The 13718-nt window shown below is 40.0% G+C and overlaps 1 pseudogene; it reads left to right on the plus strand.

Moving 5' to 3' along the window:
• Positions 1-4408: 4408 nt before the first annotated feature.
• LOC102866143 lies at positions 4409-12341 on the plus strand (annotated as a pseudogene).
• Positions 12342-13718: the final 1377 nt, after the last annotated feature.

The raw sequence follows: 13718 nt of genomic DNA on the forward strand, positions 1-13718 counted from the left end.
ATTATTAGATTAGATAATCTAGCATAGTCCTTGCATTTTCATTTACAACTTTATGGTTTTATTTTTTTTCACATAAAAGGCCTCATCTTTTCAGTGTCACAGTGAACCTGGAGAAAGGATGAAAGTCACGCAAGTGTTAAGGACTTTCGTTCATAGGGTCACTATGAGTTGCCTATGACTCAGCAACATAGAGACCAGTAGGCCTAGTGGACCGAAAGCGATGCTACCAAGCCAAAGGTGGGTGACTCTAATCCACGACCCTCAGGCCTATTTTTCATTGTTTTTGGTCAAACATTCTTCTAGGTCGTATAGCCCTGGTGTGTCCACTTGCCATACAGAGGTAACTTGTGGATGCTGTGAAGCTGAACACTGTTACACTGATGAGTCAAATGTGATAATGGTTACCCATGGTGAACAGTGTTGGGTGGAGCTCTGCAATTAAAACAAGCTTGGAAGCAGGAGTGACATCCACTTTCATAATAGCTTGCCAACAGAAACCCTATGAACTTGGAGAAAGGAAGAAAGTCACACAAGTGTCGAGGACTTTCATTCATAGGGTCACTATGAGTCACCTATGACTCGACAGCACTTAACAACAACAACAACAAAGGTCTCATATATTCATTAGTGAATCTTTTAATGTGGAAACATAAACACAGAGGAAAAACTCAAGTTCACCAATACATTTTTAATTGATCAGGTGTTAGTGAAATTTTAAACTTGATATGTCAGAATTCTAGGGGGTTAGCCTCTATAAATATATGTCCCATCACACATATTTGACTTCTTAGAGACCCAGCTTGGTTCTTTCCCACTGTCTCCTCTTGGAATTGTACCGGATTTTATTACTTATTTTCATTCAAATCCATTAAGGAATGCGTTTGTTTCTTGGTGAAGGGTCGCTTGATCCTGAAAGGAAGATATGGTGAAGATGGAAGGCAGCCACATTCAACAGTGTAGCAGAGGAAGGGAGCAAGCACAATCCGATGGCTTTAATTTGCACATTGAGATCCTTGATTTGCTTTTCATTTGTTTTGGGGCATGCTGTGAAACATAGATCCTTTTCGGGTTTTCTACACGCAGAAATCTAATTCCCCAGCACCACATATGAAATAGACTCTTCTTTTCCCATTGGACGGACTAAAAAAATCCATGTAAAAAATCAGTTGACAATAGATTATGAGGGGGCTGTGGTGGTAAGGAGCTGAGATGTCAACTCAAAAGCAAGCAGTTTGAATCCAGCACCTGCTATACAGGAGGAAGATGGGAAATCTCCTGTGTCAGCTATTAGTCATTTCCAACTCAATGGCACATAACAACAACACCATCACCACAGATTGAGTGGTTATTTATGGATTTTCAATTCTATTCCACTGGTATATGTGTCTTTTATTAAATTAACATCAGATTGTTTTGATTACTGTTGCTGTATAATTGTTGTTGTTTTGTACTATAAAGTCAGAACCAACCCATAGCTGATCCTCAGGTGGGTTTTCAGATGCAGTTAATTGCATAGGATGAGATTGCCAATCCTTCTTCAGAGTAGCTCGTGGCCTCGAACCACGTGCCTTTGGGCTTGCAGTGCAGCTTCTTGCCACTAGGCCACCAGAGCTCCCTAGCTGTACATGTTTCAAAATAAAGAATTATGAACCTCCCTACTTGTTCTCCTCTTTCAATATTGTTTTAGGTATTTGGGGCCTCTTGTCATTCATTCTTCATAAAATTGAGGATTGACTTTTTCATTTTTTTTTCTTTTTTTCTCTCTGACTTTTCCCCATTTTTTAAAGAAGACAGGATTTGCTTGCTTTTTAAATCAGGATTATATTGGATCTATAAATTGCTTTTCTTGACAGTGACATGCAATCCATGATGAAGGCTGCATTCCTTGACCTTCTGCAACAAAAGCTTCAAGTCCTCTTCACTTTTTAGCAAGTAAGCAATAACACAGGTTATTGATGAGTCTCCCTCTGATACTGATCCCACATTGCTCTTTATAGATTCCAGCTTCTTGAATAATTTGCTCAGCATACAGAAAACAAAGATTCTTACCACTGGATCAACAGGCAACATCATGGTGGATGGAGAAGAGATTGAAACTGTCAACAAGTTCATCATACTTTGATCCACAATTAACACCGTTGGTACCAGCAGTCAGGAAATCAGGAAACATATTGCACTGGGAAAATCCGCAGTTAGGGACCTATCCAAATTATTGATAGCAATGATGTCACTTTGAGGACTAAGGTGCATCTGATTCAGGCCATGGTTTTTCTGATCATTTGTTAGGCATCTGAAAGCTGGACTATGAATAAGAATGACAGAAGAAGAATTAAAGCCTTTGGGTTGTACTGTTGGAGAAGAGCACTGAACATCTGATGGACTGTCCAAAGAACAAATAAATACGTGTTGAGGGGAGGGTGCAGCTGGGTGCTGTTTTGGGGCAAAATGATGGGACTTTGCCTCACATACTTTGGGCATGTTCCTTGCAGAGGGACACAATGCTGGGAAGGGTGGAGGGTCAGTGAAGGAGAGGGAGATCCCCAACCAGGTGGATTGACATGGTGAATGCTTCAATGGACTCTAGTGTGTCAGGAAGTGCAAAGATGGCACAGGCTAGGACAGGGTTCAGATCCACTGTTTATAGGGTCACTATGAGTCATGCTCAACTTGACAGCACCTAACAACAACATAGATTGCTTTAAGTAGTATTGAAATCTTAAGAATAGTTAAGTCTTCCAATGTAAGAACAAAAACCACCTTTCCGTTTATTTAAATATTCTTTAATGTCTTTCAGTAGCTTCATAATTTTCATTAAATAAAGTCTTTCTTATGCCTAGTTGGACTTGTTCTTAGGTATTTTAATCCCATAGATGCTGTTGTAAATGGATTCTAACCACCCCCCCCCCCCGCCCCTTCCATTTCAGATCTCTCATTGTTGGTATATAGAAATTCAACTGAGTTTTGTTTGTAGAGCTGATACCTTGTAACTTAACTAAATTCCTCTGTTGACTAACAGCTTTCTAGAGGATCCTTTGGGACTTTCTACATTTAAGGTTACATTATACACAGAGATAATGCTTCTCTGACTGAGACTTCTAATAAGTGATGAGAGCTGGCACCCTTGTATTAATCCCAGTCTCCAGGGGGTCATCTCTCAATCTTTCCCCAGTAAGTATAATTTTGGCTGTTGACTTTTCATATATACCCTGAATTAAATGGAAAAATTACCCTTATGTTCCAGTATTCTTTAGGTTTTTCATCAAGAAAAGGTGCTGGATTTGATCAGATGCTTTCCCCCTATGTTTTGTTCTGTTTATGTAGTGCATTGATTGTTTCTATTTCCCCTTGAGTCAGTTTGCAAGTTCCACTTATTTATTTATTTTTTATTATACTTTATTTAAGGTTATTTTGCCCTAGGTAGCCTAAAAACTGAATCCCAATGGACCCAGAAGTACATGAAAATGAGACGACTTTCTCTGGAAATGTATCAGAGGAGTAGAATCTTTTCGTAGTCTGTGTCTGTTGAAAACAGAGTACTGTTTCTCATCACTGTAAAAGCCTACCATGAAATATATAGACATCATGGTCTAATGCCAGGATTCAGAGTAGGTCCAATGCTAGTGAATAGGGCAAAATAGTCCAGCAGGTGCTATACTATTAACTTTTTTTAAAACATAAGAAAATGAAGCTACTTAAGTCATGCAACTCTTTAGAGGAAGGGGAATAATTTAAACTCAGTCCTGTCTCATGTCAAGAACTAGCTCTTAAGCTCTTCTTATTGTAAAACAGGGACACCTGTCTAAAGCGAGCATTCTTTTTTTGATCTTTTTTCCCTATTAATTTTAATGAAAATTTACAGACTTTTGATTTTCATTTTTTATTGTTGCACTTTTCTCCCTGCCCACCCCCTCCCCAATTTGCTCTTCTCTTTGAAAAGTAAAAGAAAAATCCTTTAATTGTTATACAATTCCTCCCCCCAAGTACACTCCACTGTGCAGCCTTCATTCTGGACTCCTGTTATGACAATAACTAATCACATGTCCCTTTTAAACAGTTCTCTCCCTCCATCAGTTTCAATGCAGTATATACATTATTTATTCCATCTTTCTCAGTCTCCCTTCAACCCCAATATCAGTCTCGTTTTACAACAGTGGCACTCTACAATATTTGTCCTTTTGTGACTGAGATATTTCATTCAGCATAATGTCCTCCAGGGTCACCCATTTTTCATAGTGTTTCATGAGTTACTTGTTTTTCAATGCAGCATAGTATTCCAATGTGTGAATATACCTCAGCTTCTCCATCCATTCGTTTGTTGATGGGCACCTGGGTTGTTTATAACTCTTCGCTATTGTGAACAAAGCCACATGTTTACATGGCTGTGCACATATCTGCTTGGGTGGCGATTATGGTTCCTTTATGGTGAGCATTCTTATGTGCAAGCCAGAGTTAATATATTGGAGAGGAGCCCTTGTAGTCACTAAGTATAATTATAAGGAGATAATAGATTCAACAAGCTTTTTTTTTTTTTTAAAAAAAATATTAATTCTATAGTAAAAAATAAGGCCCCTGGAATAGACGGTATGCCAATTGACATATTTCAGCTAACAGATGCTGCCCTGGATGTGCTCACCAAGTTGTGCCAAGACATTTTATGGAGAAAATGTTTGGGGAACACAAAGTGTGGTGGTATCTGCATTAATTCATACAGGAAAGAGTATTAAGTAAATACCATTTAAATGTTTCTGCGTACTCTTATAACTTTAAACCTCCTTCTGCTCTACAGATGCAGTTACTTTGACGGGCCTCTAATGTAAAAAGCACGACATCCCTTTTTTGCATTTAGCTATCTAATATTTAAGAAATTTTAGAAGCATGTATATTTGCATACTGCTTAATAGATAGAAACATTTTGCATAAAGCATCCTTTCCAAATGAACACACTTCTCTCTCTTCTCTCAACTCTATTTGTAAGAAAACTTCAGGGGAGCTCTGGTGGCCTAGTGGCAAGAAGCTGCAACTACAATCCCAGAGGTACACAGTTCGAATCCATCAGATGCTTTGCCGGGGAAGGAGGGGCAATCTCCTCCTGTACCAGTCAGATCTGATTTGACGGTACACGCACACAAGAATAATAAAATAAAATAAAAAAAGAAAACTTCATATTATGACAAAATATGCAAATTTTTATTCTGGCAAGGATGACATTGCTAATAGCAGAGCACAGTGGTCTGACAAGTCTGTTTTCTCAAGAGAGATATGTAAAAACACTTGCCATTGGGGTTTTGTTTGTCCTTTAAAGGTAATGAATTACATGATCTAATAATAACTAATTGTACCTTCCTTGTGTCATAAAGCTCTTAAGGTATTTCACAATCAATTAGCAGCTCAGGAATGTCATTATTACCGGACATTTTGTCATATACGAATGCATTCATCAGTGCAAGGTAAACTCTGGCAAGCAGCTCGGGGGGGGGGGGGGGGGGGGGGGGGGGGGGCGGGGCTAGGTTGCAAGCTGAGCAACCCAGTTGCTTTGTAGTTTATAAGGAAAGCTTTCAGTGTCTCACCAGTTTACCACCAATGTTTCTTGGTCCCTTGCTTTTATTTATCACTCATTACTTATGCACTATTCATGAAATCCAACACTGGAGCTGAGGCCTGGCGTTTTGACTTTTCCGAGTTGCATTGCTGACTTGCTTCTCTTGATTAGATTAGCTAAATGTGTGTACCCAACCGTAAGCAAAGTCCAATACTGCATAATTATCCAGTGTGTTTGGCTAGCACAGGCCAACAAGCCAGGGGCTTTTGGTCAGAATGATTTTAGGTTGAGCCTAGGTTAGAAACTTACAGGCCAAATCTAAACCCTCAAATGTCACTCCAGTCCTTTCCTTCCACATTAACTATTTTCCCCTCCAATTAGTGACCTCAAAGGTAGTGATGTGATATAAGTTCCTGGCACCTGTAGTTGTACATATTGCCCTCATTCGTAACTATATGGTCTGTTTGCTTGACTCAAACACCAGTCAAATTCAAGTACATCTTTGTGGTTCCTTCAAATGAGAGCTTAATAAAAGCTTAAAATGTCTTCTGCAATTTATTCCTGTAAGCTGGAGACTCTCAACTTCCTAGCATAGTGAGAATTCTATTAGTGGGTAGTTTATATCAGGGAGGCCCCTGGAAACCTCGTCTAACCTAGGTGGTATCTCCAGTTGGGATGCACTGCTCTGCTAGCTTCTCTTAGCCAGCCTCTACCTTCAGATGACAGACGAATGCAAGGTTTAGCCATCAGCGACAGTGTGGAATGAGCCCTAGTGGCAAGACGGTTAGGCACTGAGCTGGTGGTAACTGGAAAGTCAAAGATTCCAATTTGTCAGGTACTATGTAAGAGAAAGATATGACCATCTGCTTCCATTAAGGTTTCAGCCTACATAGCAGTTCTACTCTGTCCTTTAGGGTCACATGGAAGAGTTGAATAGTATTGTAGGACTCACCAGGTGGTGCATACACCTGGCTGCTAATCACAGAGGTTTAAATCCCTTCAGGGGTGCCTCAGAAGAAAGGACTGCTGATATACTTCCAAAACCCCAGCCCTTAGAAACCTTAAGTAGCACAGCATAGTTTCCATGAGTCGACTCCTTGGTACCTGGTTTACCAGTCTGGTAGCTGAACGATGACTACATCATACTGCCAAAGACATCTATGTCTTTTCCCCTCTCAAGTTCAAGGAGCAGTATTCATATATCTTTTTAAAAAAAAAAAAAAAAGATGTCTATATCCATGGACAAGAGAATTTTCACAGAGGAAGATATTCGAGTGGCAAACAGACACATGAAGAAATGTTCCAAATAACTGGCAATAAGAGAGATGCAAATCAAAACCACAATGAGTTACCAGTAATAGTGGCAAAGTTTAACAGGGCAGCAAGTAATAGATGTTGGAGAAGATGTGGTGAGAAATGAATTCTTGTATATTGTTGGTGAGATTTTAAAATGGTGTAACCATTCTGAAAGGCAGTTTGGCACTTACTCAAACAGCTGAACATAGAAATTCCATATGACCCAACTATTCCACTACTTGGAATATACCCTGAGAATATGAGAACAGAGGCACAAACTGAGATTTGTAGGCCAATGTTCATATCAGCATTATACACCATAGCAAGAACATGGAAACAGCCCAAATATCCAACCACAAACAAATGGATTGAGAAATTATGGTATATTCACACAATAGAATACTATGCAGCACGCAGGAGCAATAACTTTGTAAATTATTACCTAACTTGGGAGGGACTGGAGAGCATTATTCTGAGTGAACTAATTCAATCCCACAGGATAAATATTGAATAAGACTGTTATTGTAGAATGAATATAAGGATCCAAGAGGAATTGGAGATGCTGGAAGCAGGGGGACGTAGATGTACAGGGGGAAGAGGGGATTAATCATTGGGTTGTACAATTTGATGGGTTGGGGGGGGTTGAGGGAAATGGAAAGAATTTGCTCAAATTTGTATTAGAATTTTGTAAATAAACTAGTGAAGAAAAACCAACAACACTATGTATATAAATGAGCAGCCTGAGTTCCAATAAAACTTTATTTGGGAAAAAAAGAGGCAATTAAAAAAAAGATGTCTATGCCTTAATCCTTGATACCTGCGAATGTTATCGTGTGTGTGTGTATGTATATTGGGATAGACCTTTAAGGAAACTATGACTCCTAATGCTCTATGAACAACAGATCTGAACCGTGCCCTCTCCTGTGCCATCCTCACAAGCTCCAACATGCTTGAGCCCATTGTTACAGTCACTGTGCCAGTCCATCTTGTTGAGAGTCTTTCTCTCTTTCTCTGATCCACCACCTTTCTCAGCATAGTATTTTTCCCCAAGGACTGATCCTTCCTGACAACATGATGCTAAAATATGTGAGATGAAGTTTCACTGTCCTTTCCTTTAAGGAACATTCTGGTTGTACTTCATCCAAGTCATATTTTTTTGTTCTTTTGCCATGGGATATTCAGTCATCTTATCCAACGCCACAACTCGTCAGTGTAAAATCTTCTGCCATCTTTATTCATTGTCCAACTTTCAGATGCATAAGAAGCAATTGAAAATACTATGACTTGGGTCTGGCACACCTTAGTTTTCAAACTGACATCCATGTCTTTCAAAATTTAGACAGATCTTTACAGATTTTCCCAGTGTGGCATGTCTTTTGATTTCCTTGACTGCTGTTACCATGGATGTTGATTATGGATCCAACTAAGATGAAGTCATTGACAACTTCACTCTGTTCTTCATCTATCATGATGTCAAGAGGTGACAATTTTTGTTTTCTTGATGTTAAGGTATGATCTATCTTTAAATCTGCAATCTTTGATCTTCTGTTGTGTTTAAGTTTTTCTTCATGTGTGTGTGTGACTTTGAGATAAGGAGATTGCCCTAGATTATCCATGTAGGCTCTTAATGTAACTTACGTGTTGTTAAAAGAGAGAGGCAGAGAGAGACTTGAGGCAGGAAGCAGTGTGATAAAAAGCACACTTGGGAACTCTGAGCTACAACCTTAGGAATGCAGTGGTCACCAGAAACTTGAAGGTGCAAGAGACAGGTTCTCCTTTATAGTCTCTGAAGGAAGTGTAGATCCACTGACTCCTTGATTTCAGCCCAGTGATGCTGATTTTGGCCTTGTAACCTGTGTAAGTATGTATCTGTTATCTTAAGCCACTATATTTATAGGAACTTGTTATAGCAGCCCTAGAAACGAATATAGACTGAAGTGGCATGATCATAGGTGGCAGTGAGGAAGACCCATGATCCAGTAAGTTTGGAAATTTGGGAGCTGAATAGGGTATCTGTGTTCCAGGCCATACTCCAAAAAATAGCATGAAGTTGATTTTTAGGAGTAAGTAGTGTGGCTTAGTTACGTGTGTGTGTGTATAGTGTGAATATGAAATTCATGGTAGATGGTTTTTTAGTTCCCCAACTTTAGATTACACTTCAACCCGTACATAGGACCCTCTCTTGAATCTTGTGTGCTTTGTGTATAAAAATGTTAATAGCTAATGATTTGCAGAGGCATGTATTAATTGGCCTCTTGACTTTTCCTTTCTCTAATGAAACTCACTTTTGGAATTATTTTTCTATTTTTAACTTACTTCTGTTTTCAATAGTGAGCTCTGATGGCTTAGTGGAGCTGTGTTGCCAACCCAAAGCCAAATGGGTTGAAGTCACCAGCTGCTCAGTGGGAGAAGGGCGGGCAATCTCCTCTTGTGTAATTTACTGCCTCTGAAAATCTACTGATGGATCAGCTATGAGTCAGTTTCAACTTAATGATATACAACAACTGTTTTAGTAATACAACAACTGTTTTAGTAAGGAATTTTTCAGAAGTTATCTTCCTAATTTGTATAACTGAATAGTATTAAAATCTCCACAAAACCTAGTATCTTGTTAGCTATTTGGGGTAGAGAGAAAAAATGGTTACAAGGGCTCTCAACCCGGGGATACCGTCATCCCCCACCAGTAGGACTCAGATATCTGCATCTGTGATGGAGCTGGAAAAATTAGTATCAAGCTTCCTCTGGAAGGACTGCTTGTTTATGCCTGGGCAACCAGGGATTTGGGTACTAGATAACGCCTCTTTGTGAAGGGGAACTAACTTGTGGTAAGAAGCCTTCAGAAAGTATCAAGTGCACTCCTCACTCACTAGCAGGGGCTGCAGGAAATTGGGCTGAATAGAACAAGGTGATTCTGAGAACAAAATGCCTCAATCAAACGAAAAGCGATCCCAGGACTGACATCTGCCTGACATTAGCAACCAGTTTCTTATTATTATCTGTGTTTGAACAGCAGTAGGAGAACTTGCCTACCTTTGATACTGTAAGCATGATGCTTCATGTTTAAAGATTAAAGCAGCTTTTGGGCTTGTTAAAAAAAAATAGCCTGGGAATGAGCTTCACAGCCAGAAGCTGGGCTTCTTTAAAAGGTTGTCACTGTGCAGCAAAATGATCTCTTCCTGCCATGAATATCAAAAGAGCTCATGATTAATTCTTTACATCAGGAGCCCAATCTTCCTCTACGTTTAGGTTTAGGATTGAAATAATATAGTCTGATTACCATTGTGTCTTGTGTAGCTTAGATTATAGGTAAAATGTGAAATGTAAGAATTTTCTTTTACCACATCTTGTCATTCCAGATGAGAACATACTTTAGAAATGGAATTAGAAACAAAGCAGGTGTAATTAAAGACTGCTGTCATCCTTAGGACAAAGCACAGCCCACTGTGCCATGATTTTGATTGACAGTGCATAATTAAAAGTTGCTTTAAATGGTTACTAAACATAACCAGCTACTCAAAGGTGAGAGCGCAACCACTTGCAATATAAGAATTTTTAAACAGTTATGTGTATTCTGAATGCATATAAAATACTTAATTAAACACTTTAGACTAAACTGCTAGTGTGTACCAATAGGGGGCTATACACTAGTTTTTAAATTTTTTTGTTTATGTAAAGCAATAATTTAGTATATATTTAATTCGCAATCACTTGTTATGCATCAGAGAGTTGGACAATGACCAAGGAGAATAGGAGAATTGATGCCTTTGAGCTGTGGTGCTGGAGAAGAGTATTGAGAATACCATGGACTGCTAGGAAAACAAACAGATTTGTCCTGGAAAGGGTTAAACCGGGTAGCTCCTTGGAGGCAAGGATTCTGAGGCTCCGTCTAACATACTTTGGACATGTTGTGAGGAGAGACCGGTCCTTAGAGAGGGACATCACGCTTGGGAGGGTGGAGGGACAGCGCAGGAGAGGAAGGCCCTCTATGAGGTGGATTGATTCAGTGACTGGGATAATTGGGATGGGAGTGTCAGAGACAGTGCGATTGGCACAGGACAGAGCGGAGTTTAGGACTGTTGTACATAGGGTCGCTATGAGTCGCAGGCGACTCGACGGCACATTAACAACAACAACAACATTTAATTTGTCATAAAAATTACTAGTTGATGCACATAAATTCTTAAGGAAAAAGTGAAGTTTGAGATGCTAAAACAATGGTATTTCATAGGATAAATTTCAGTACGTATGAGCTTATTCCTCCTGTTTTCTTAAAATATTTTAAAAATGATTGGTTTTACTATATATAAATTATACCTTAGTTTAAAATTTTAATTGTGTTGCCAATTTGCATACAATAGTTTGGTGAGGGGTGAAGTTGGGTCCCAGACAAAGAAAAGGTGTGAGAATAAAATGTTTCTTCCTGTTCTTTAGGCAGTGTCCATGTTAAACCCATTTGCAAAACCGCTCCATTCGCTGTGCCACTAGGGAGTGAGCAAAATGTAGAGAAAATCTTGTTTCAAAGACTGAAGAAAAAGATAATATTAAAACACATTCATGAGTTTAAAATAGCTTAAAGACAATTGGTTAGCGTGAGCTTTGTTTCTTTTTGCCAGAAATAACATTTTTGTTGGTCAAGGTCAAGACCACCTGTTTATCATCCAGGCTCAGAAACCTAGAAAAAGCGTGAAACCAAATCAGAAAACCGGTAGACACGCCCAGTGTTACTGAACACAAGGGATTCTTTACATAGTCCATTACCAACAAGACAGATGGATTGTAATATCAAAAGCACTTTATTGAAGATCTAGGAGGACAGAGAGAAGCTTCTCAAAACTACCTCCCCAAGTTCCCCAGCGGTCCCGTGGATCTGTCTCTTGCTTCAACAGTGCTTGGACTGAATAGACCCGGTGACTTCCAGCCTTCCAGCCTCCCTCCAACTTCACCTCCAGGCGTAACCTCGGGACCATCTCAACCATCTCCTATTTTCGGGACCAGCTAAGACATTTTTTTTTTGTTAGCCCCAAAACTTCAACCAACTATGAGCTCTCAGATCCATCAAAATTATTCCTGCACCTGTGGGCCTCTTATACCTACCTCTCTCTGGGTTTTTATTTTGACCGCCTTGGAAGGCATGGGGCACTTTTTCCGCGAGTTGGTGAAGAAGTGCGAGGGTGCCCAGCGGCTCTTGAAGCTGCAAAACCAGCGCGGTGGCCTAGTCCTCTTCCAAGATACCTAGACGCCATCCCAGGATGAGTGGGGTAAAACCCTGGACTCTATGCAGGCAGCGCTGGCCTTGGAGAAGAACCTAAACCAGGCCCTTCTGGATCTGCACGCTGTGGGTTCCGCCCACACTGACCCCCATCTCTATGGCTTTCTGGAGAACCACTTCCTGGACGAGGAAGTGAAACTGCTGAAGAAGATGGGTGACCATCTGACCAACATTAGAAGCCCCCAGGCTGGGCTGGGCGAGTATCTCTTTGAGCGTCTCACCCTCAAGCACGATTAGGGGCCTGCGGGGACCTGCAGGGGGAAACCTCTGCGTCCCCCTGCCAACAGCAGCAAGCTTCTCTGTCCCACCTTGATGTAGAATCTTATCCACCCAGAAGCCCTTCACCCAAGCCTTGGGCCAAATGAAACAATAAAGCTTTTTGCAACAGCTAAACAAACAAACAAACAAAAAAACCTACCTCCCTGAATAAGAGTGGTCATTAATTTCTATACTTGAGTTAGGGGTTACAGTTCCTAATAAACAGTTTGTGATCTAGTTTACATATGGCTGAGAAAGATACCTTCAAAGAGATAAATACTAATTCAATTACATACGTTTTGAGAAAAACATCTTCGAAGAGATTATATGAGAAAAACATCTTCGAAGAGATTAATGCCAATGCAATTACATGTAACTGAGAAAAACATCTTCAAAGAGATAAATGCTGATTCAATGATATATAACTGTAAAAACCGTTTTCAAAGAGATAAGTGTTAATCCAGAAAAGAATTACATACAACTGAGAAAAACAGTTTCAAAGAGGTGAACACTAACCCAGGACAGATGCATTTTCTTTTCTGGTCAACAAACATTTTAAAGTACTTTCCATGCCTAAAGAAAGAAAACCAGAGTTCTAGGGCAAACAACCAATTTTGAAGGTTGGAGGCAACTGATGTCAGCTTTACAAGGATATAATATGTTTGAACAATCCTGAATTCATCAATACCACCCCATCACCAGGGCCTGCTGGCCACACACAAGTGTGCTTGCAATGTGCCAAACCCTCATCTTTATTGATCTGACCAGCCCTGAACTTCCTTCTTCACTTTTTTCTAGAATTAAGCAAGAGCTGGAACTTACCTTACATGTAAACAGGCCTCCAAACTCCTGATTGGCATTATTAATTTTCCCTAAAGAGAAACACAGCAGGGCCCTTGAAAATGTCAGGCTGAGAACCTTAGATAAATCTGAGCAGCCAAAGCGAAAAATGTTACTAAATGAGCTCACCTCCCTGCCTGTGGTTATAAATTGCTCCACCACCACAGGAGGGGCAGACAGATCCTCTACCCCCACAGGATCCAGTCAGCTCTCTATCTAAACTCAGCTCCCTTATGACCCTCAGATAAGTCCATTATGAGTCTCAAGGGACTCCCTGTCTTTCCCAGCATTAACAGTAAACACTGTTGTCTAATCAAGCAACCCAGTCACCCATGGAAAAGGCTAGGATTGGCTTAGGTGTTGTAGGGACAAAGGTAGTGTAGGCCATAATTCCCACCTCTAGGAATACTGACCATCCTTGGGAAGGTTAAACATACACATGGTGCTTATTCACTAACTTCCTCCCTCCTGGAGTAAACAAAAAGGGAAAGGAAGAAGAAAAAAGAGTAACAAATT

Source organism: Elephantulus edwardii, unplaced genomic scaffold, assembly GCF_000299155.1.
Source record: "Elephantulus edwardii isolate Elephantulus edwardi_28Jun2011 unplaced genomic scaffold, EleEdw1.0 scaffold00203, whole genome shotgun sequence".
NCBI lineage: Eukaryota > Metazoa > Chordata > Mammalia > Macroscelidea > Macroscelididae > Elephantulus > Elephantulus edwardii.